Source organism: Epinephelus fuscoguttatus, linkage group LG2, assembly GCF_011397635.1.
Source record: "Epinephelus fuscoguttatus linkage group LG2, E.fuscoguttatus.final_Chr_v1".
Lineage (NCBI taxonomy): Eukaryota > Metazoa > Chordata > Actinopteri > Perciformes > Serranidae > Epinephelus > Epinephelus fuscoguttatus.
Window position 1 is genome coordinate 40,837,762 of NC_064753.1, and position 8,408 is coordinate 40,846,169.

Sequence of the window (8,408 nt, forward strand, 5' to 3'; positions counted from 1 at the left end):
TTCAGTGTGTGTTGCAGGGGCAGATGGGGGGTTTCCAGGCCACCTGAGATGGCTGAGGTGCAGCCCCTACAGGCAGTCGGCAGACACCTCCACCTGAAGGAAGGTGGTTGTTTTTGTCAGCTCAGCAGACCAGTGGGAAGAAATCCAGTACACAGTCACAACATGAGCCTGTGACTGACATCAAACAAGGCTGAGTTCAGAGTTTTTTTTAACCCAGCCTTTATCAAAGCGTTGTTTACCAATACAACCTCAATGTCACCTTCAGTTCACGTTAGCTTAATGAGGCATTCAAAGGCTGCGTTAAAGCTCAATTTACAAGGTTTGACCAACTTTATTTTTTGTTTCCTGATAGATCTAACAGAAACCTTGATTTAGGTAGACTCACAAGTCAGTCTTTAGACGCTTTGCTTAACTAAAGACTGATGACTTTCTCCTGATTTCTGATTTCTCCTGATTTTGTGTTTAGGTGGGCAGATACAATTTCAGAGTTTAAAAACACTCCCTACGTTGCAGAACCAGTAGTAAATCTGCAGGGCGGTCCTTCGGTGGCTCGCTGAACTCTTGTGCTTGTAAACATAGTCCCACTAGAAACACGTGTAGCGGTACAAAATGGCTCAGCCGTGCTCGCAGAAAACGCCGTCAAAGTTCAGTGGATGTTTGTCGCGTTTGCAGCGACACATTCTCGCCAACTAAAAGAAACAAACATAATCTTTTACAAGGCCATGACTCATCCGTCTGGCCGGACTATAGAGAGAATCGCCTTGTTGTTTACAAATACTTCAGGGTAGAAAACCAGCAGAGTTTTTAGCTATATATATAGCCTATATATCACATTTTTCACATCACCGTTTGGACCGATGTTTGTAAAGTCTATAAACACAATGATTGAACAAACATTACTATTTCTGTGTGCACGTTTAGCTGGGCTAACCGTTAGCTGTTAGCCCTGTTAGCTGTTAGCGGTGTCTGTAATAGGTAATAACTCATTAAACGGTCCGTGAAGAAAATATTTTTTCCAGCGGATATCTTAGTTACAACATGATTGAGCTAGCAAAGCAGTTTTGTGTTGCTATGTGTGGTATTTATTCAGTTTTGGGAAATCACGATGTCTAGAAAGCATCAGTGGCTGCAGCTGACAGGGACAGCTAACACTAGCAGCAAAGCTAACAACAGGACGTCATCTGTTAAAAGCCTCCCGTTGTCAGATATGACATGAAACTACTCCAGTTAGCTCAATCATGTTGTAACTAAGACATCCGCTGGAAAAAATATTTTCTTCACGGATGAGCACACGTTTGATAAAACGGAGTTAAATCTCTCGGCATCCATTTTCAAGCTCTCTGTGTGTTTGTTTCCTTGCGGACGAGAAAAGGAGGAGCGCACATTTCCGAAAAGGCGTGTCCTTTTCAAAAATGCAAGAGGCGTTGCTTTGTTGCCGGCCGTTTTCGCCGGTGTGTTAAACACACTTTAGAAAGGAGTGTCCCCAGACTATCAGAAGGCGGAGATCTCTGATTGTCTGGTGGCGAGACTATGATTTAGGCTGCATTTACATGGAATCAGGCAGACGGCAAAGTGGATGTCATTTTAGTGGACAGGAGCAGGAAGGTAAAATGAGGTTAGGCCAGCAGAGAATACCTGCAATAGTGATGGTAGACGGCACTGCCATCCAGAGTTAAAAAATGTAGTAACACCTTCCAATAAGGTACACAAAAAAACAAGTAGTTACCTCAGTCATTATCAATTAACTAATCATTAACTAATGATTGGCTACTATATCACATTTGATTGGAACTTACTCAAGAACTAACCATTAACTAACACTTAGATCCTAATTCGTACCTCATTTCCTCAGTAACTACTAATTTTTTGCGCACCTTATTGTAAAGTGTTAGCTAAAATTTGAACTTTTTTGCCATACTCCATGATGGAATTTATGAGCAGATGTTAAGTAGCTCCTTCACACAAGGAGAAAATATGGGCAATCTGGACAATTACGGGACATTATTAGACTAATTGCTTAAAATAATAAACACAAAATAATTTTATTTAATCTTATCTTACTACATCTTACTATATAATGACTAAAACTCTGCCTGTGTGTGTGTGTGTGTGTCTGTTCCACGTTTTTCTCCTCACTGACTTGGTCAATCCATGTGAAATTTGGCACAGTGGTAGAGGGTCATGGGAGGATGCCAATGAAGCAATATTACATCAATTGGCCAAAGGGGGGCGCTATAGCAACCGATTGAAATTGCAAACTTTGAATGGGTATATCTCATGCCCTGTATGTCATAGAGACATGAAACTTTGCACAGAGATGCCTCTCGTCATGAGGAACACATTTGCCTCAAGAACCCATAACTTCCGGTTAAATAGATTTTCCGCCATTTTGAATTTTTTGAAAAACACTTGAAATCCATCTCTTCCTAGGAAGTTTGACCGATCTGCATGAATATTGTGGAGGGCGTGGCTCATCACATAAAGGTGTATAACATCTCAAGGGTTTCACCTATCACCATGCAACTTTGTAGGCATATGACCACACATAATCTGAGGGGACCCCTCCATTATTGACCCCATCAAACAAAATGGGGGCGCTAGAGAGCTCATTTCTTATCTAGGCCTAACTGCCATATGGATTTTTACTAAACTTGGTAGATATGTAGAACAGGACGCCTCAAGGTGACTGGAGAAATTTAACTGTAATTGGCAACTGGGTGGCGCTATAACAACAGAAAAATGCTTAAAAATGGCTAAAATGCGACCGATCGCTGTGGCTCCCCCTGTGGACCAGTGTTGTTGTTGTATGGTATGCTGTACATAATCACGGAAACTGTCAGTGTGTCATTCTGTCTGTCCCACGTTTTTCAGAAACTCTGTCTGAATACATTGCTCTTCTTAATGGGTTCAGTTGACTATTTAATCTGCAATTTCCTATGACCTGTATCCCAAACACACACCATGTGAAACTGTACGTGAGCAACTGTGCACTCAATGGGTATGGACTAGTATATTTTATTCCATTCTTTGTGGACAATATATATATATATATATTTTTGTTTTTTTTTAAACAATTTTATTTAACAGGGACCATGTGTTATAAACATTAATCTCGAATCGCAAGAAGAGATGCATAACACCAGATTTAGCTAACACCTAGTTTCCATCTGCGGTCCCCACATAGAATAACAAATAACAAAAAATAAAAACAAGTCATATCCCACCAACTAAAGTGCTTATGGCATATAAACCTCCATTTATACACATAGAAATACCCACACACACACAAACACACATGCATATATATACAAAGACAAAGCAGCATAAAACGGGAGATTTCAAGATTGCAACATCTCCATGTGTGTTTCATTTTGTTGTCCTGCCATTCTGTCGGACTGTTTGTTTATCCCTGTAGTCTAGACCAGTGGTTCCCAACTGGTGGGTCCTAGTCCAAAAGTGAGTCACAGGTTCATTCTGAATGGACTGCAAGTGACTTGAAAATGTTTTAAGTTTGTAAACAACACACTTTATTTTTAAATACAGTGAATATATATATATCACAGAGCTTTTATTCTAAAGTGGGGTTTCCTGTTGTAGAGTGACTAATGGACTGCTACTTAACAGAGACAAACTAGCTTGACGACATGGCTGAACGCTAGTATGACACTGAATGTATCAAACTGTGTGGACCTTGAACAATGACTAAGGAGAAATCTAGACACTGTGGCAGGACCATTTGGGAACCACTGGTCTAGACAGTGTTGTCTGTCTGTCGTCTACTGTCTGCCTGATTCCACGTGAATGCAGCATTTTATGTCTTTTTATTAGTAGAAAGAGAAGATTTACGGCTTTAAAGTCCAAAATGATGCTACGTCTGGTGGCAAAGATACAACAAAATGTCAAGTTTCTTAAAACCATAGCTGTGTCTTAAGTATTTTAATAAGGTTGCATTGAAGGACTGTGAACCTATCCGTTGCATAACACCCGGACTGTGTGTAGCTGTGATTTGACTACACTCACAGCGCCCGTCAACTGCTGCGATTACACATGTTGCCATGCGGCGCCTGTTCTGTAAATCAAGTGTCACTTTACCTCGTAAAACTTTACTTCCTCTTGTGGGATTTATTTCCATGAGGCAGGTTGAGGAAGTGGGCGTGGGATTAGACAACCGCAGCTTTAAAATGATAAAGGAATAGTCTGCTGATCTGCCTTTAGGCAAGGCATGGACACTACTGAGCCATTTAGGGCCCTCTGTGGTTGTGGTTGCACTATTCAGCTTTCAGGGGCAGCAGACAGGCAGTATCTCAATTACATTAAATGCTGAAATAAATTCAAAACCATGATTGAAAATGCAGAAATAGTAGTAATTGTTGTAGTAGTAGTAGCAGTAGTAGTAGAAGTAGAATTTTAATTTTTTAATTTAAAAAAAATAAAATTCTAGAAGTAGTAGTAGTTGCAGTAGTAGTAGAAGTAGCAGTAGTTGTGTTGGAACAGCAGTGGCAGCAGTACTAGAAGTTGTAGTAGTAGTAGTAACAGTAAAATTAGCAGTGGTAGTTACAGTAGAAGTTGTAGTAGTAGTTGCAGTAGAATTCATAGTAGTGGCAGTAGTTGTGTTACAACAACAGTAGTAGTAGTAGTAGAAGAAGTAGTAGTAGCACTCTCAGTAGTCACAGTAGTAGTAGTGTTAATAGTAGTAGTAAAAATAGTCAGTTGTGTTAGAATAGCAGTAGTAGTAGTTACAGTAGAAGTAGTAGTAGTAGTAGTAGTGGCAGTTGTGTTACAATTATTGTAGTGGTAGTCACTCTAGTAGTAGTAGAAGTAGCAGTAGTACAAGTTGTAGCTAAGTTCTGTTAGAATAGCAGCAGCAGTATCAGTAGTTGCAGTAGAATTAGCAATAGTAGTAGTAGTAGAAGTAGCAGCAGTAGAAGTACTAGCACTCTTAGTCACAGTAGTAGACGTAGTAGTGGTAATAGTGGTAGTAGAAGAAGTATTAGTGGTACAAGTAGTAGCAGTAGCTGTGTTAGAATAGCAGTAGTAGTACTATCACCAGTAGTAGAAGTAGTTGTGGTTGTAGTAATAGCAGTAGTAGTAGTAGTAGCAATAGTTGTGGTAGGAGTAGCAGTAGTTCATACTTTAAATGTACTTAAAAATGTAGAAAATATTGAATAGAAGCATTAAACGTCCTTGTAGAGCTGGGCGTTTTGACATATGAATGGTTTCTGTAGCTGAAAGCATGTAAAGTAGTAAATAAACAAAAAAAAAAAAAAAAAACAGGAAAAGCAAAGTAGTATTAGTAGTATTAGAAGCCGTAGGAATAAAAGTAGTAGAGGCAGTACTACTACTAGTAGTAATAGAAATAGCAGTAGTTGTAGTAGTAGAAGTAGTGCTTGTACTGCTATTACTCCTAGTAGTATTAACAGCAATAGTAGTAGTAGCAGTAGTAGTAGCAGTGTCCTCCACACTATTATCTCTGGCTGCCCTATTGCATGTGCTCAAACAGCGCTGATGATCACTGACTCTGTTGTTGCAGTAAAGCCTCCGACCACCAGTGGCAGTGTTGTGCGGCACTGAGCAGCAGCTCTCCTGTCAGTGACCCCCATTGAACTGTTGATAGGTTAGTCAGCTGTTGGTGAACCAGCTGGTATCTCAGTTAATTAATGAATTAACACCAACAAATCTGAGAGCATCCTCACAAGTTCAGGATGTTCCTCCTCTGCTTTGAAACTTCCTCTAGCTCCCTTACTGAAAAGAGGATCCTGCTCAAGTATTGATTTAGCTGTATTAATTGATTTTAGCCACTAGCTAAAACAAGCTGACAGAGAAACAACCACCACCCTCCCACCATGTTACAAAGTTGTTACAGGATGTAGCTTGTTAGCAAACAGTTAGCAACATTAGCTTGAATTAGAGGTGGTGTTTCTGGCCACATGATGAATGTTAGTGCAATATTCACTCTCTTTTTAGCTCTAGTTTGGTCTTAGTAACAACAACATCATTTAACACTTGCTGTGACGGAGCACTGAGGTCTCATGAAAGCTACTACTACTATTTGGCTACCAGCTGACTATAACCAGTCGTATTCATTCAGGTGTTCAGCTTGGCCATTACAACCTGACACCTCTCACCATTACTCTGCTAATGTCCTCATGTCAACACAGCTCCCTTCACCCACTGTTGATGAGGATCTTGTGGCTGCTCAGGTTCATGAATCCAGACCGATTTAACCATTTGATTTAAATGGTCAGCTCCAGAGATGGAGGTTTGCAGCCTGCACCCAACATGTGGTTAGATTTATGCAACCAAAGCACTGTGGTTGTGTTAACATGTCCTGTCTCATAGTTCAAGTACCTGACTGTGTTTACATGCATACTTATATACCACTATTACTCTGATTATGACAATATTCAATATTTAAATTGAATATTTTGAATTTTTACTATTGAGACATGGGATATGCAGAAATTATTTTTGTTTTAGGAGCATTCTTCGAACCTGTGTACAGTGCATTTGGAATAGACGTCTCAGTTGTGGTTTTCACTGCCATTTATGGTCTGAAGGAGAAACACATCTACTTTTAAACATTGTAAAAGACTTGGATATCAACAGGTGTTTGAATGTGCACAAATATCGCGACACTGACCATAGGATGTACGTCATGGGAGGGCTTTACGCTAATTGGAGTATGCACAGCTGCATGTCAACAGGAATATTAGTGGAATATTATTTTCAATAAGCTACGTATACAGCCAAGAATATTGTCTTTTTGTACTCTCTGAGGCTGAAAAATAAAGCCAATGCGAGATTTCCACTTGAGACTGACTTCGAAAGCATGTCAGTCCCCACAGACATGCATGTTAAAATGTCCAACTTTACAACAGACAAACATGTTTACAGCCTGGTAAGACGGTTTTGGTCTCTGTAGCTAATTCCCCCTTCATTACAGCTGAACAGGGCATTAATATTTATATGACTCATGCATGTGCATTTTATGAAGGCTTAAAGTTATGCATAATTAAGGGTGTGGCTGCTTTTGGTGGCAGTCTGTCTGCTGATACTATCCTTGGCTTCTCAGTCAGATCGACCCCTCGCTACTCCACAGCTCCATCCTCTCGTCCAAATATGGTCACCTCTGGCTGCAAAAAAACAAGATTGTTACAGCTGAAATGCTGAATTCGATCCACAAATCACAAGGTGGTGTCACAGTTGGTACCTCCAATCTATGGCAAGAAACAAAATATTGTGTCCATGTGTAATGTCACAGATGGGTTTTTCAGTATTAAACCTATATCACCATCTTTCCTTAACCTTCACCAAGTGTTTTTAGTGCCTAAACATAATAGGCACGAATCATGCTGCCAGAGCAGATATATTGCACAAATGAATGTATTAGGGGGGAACAACATTTGTTCACAGATTTGTTTAAAGGGATAGTACACCCAAAAATGAAAATTCAGCCATTATCTACTCACCCATATACCAATGGATCTCCGCAAGGGATGTGAGGACTCTAAAACTTCACCTGATCCTCCCTCGGCATATGGTTGAGTAGATAATGGCTGAATTTTCATTTTTGGGTGCACTATCCCTATAATATAAGCATTATGTGACTTTGCAGGTATGTTTATTCATCGTGGTATTAACATTTTCTGATCTGACAACATTATTTTGACAGGATAACATAGCTAATCGAAAACATTTATATGATATTTAAGGATTATTTATAGTTAATGTTGGGCACAAGAATATGGAACGCCATGTCAGACAATATTAATTACATAAATAAATAAATAAATAAATAAAAACGCTTGTGAAATAATTCAGTGTAATAAATCCTGAAATAAACAAGAGGCAATAAATATATGCATATATAAATAGCCTAGATGTAAATATGAATACCAATGAATCAATATATATATAAATACTGGTAGATTTTTATTTTTAACAAAGAATGCTTTTCAAAGGACTCCTTTATTTATTTCAGGGGACTTTTATTTCATTATGTCATTTCGTAGACATTTCGTAGATTTTTTTTAAATCCCTGCCGCATCATCATACTTTGTTACTTTCTGTTACAGCGGTGAATGTCCTAGCAAAGTAGTCACCTAGCAGCAGGTGGAAGGACTGCGGGGTACACTAGCTAGCTAATTCTTTTTTCATCTGTCGTCTGATAAACATTAAATTATTCAAATTCAGTGCCCCCGGTGCTGAAAAAAAAACCCACAGTTAAAATCTGACGTGAAATATATCATGCTGCCAGCAATGTAACTTTCTTGAGTGGATAATGTTAGCTAATTCATCTAGACTCCCGGTGGGGAGATGGTGGGTCCAGGATTGGGAAATATGTTTATTGCTCCATTTATTTATATAAGTATTTATTTCACAGGCATATTTAATTTTTTAATGTTGAC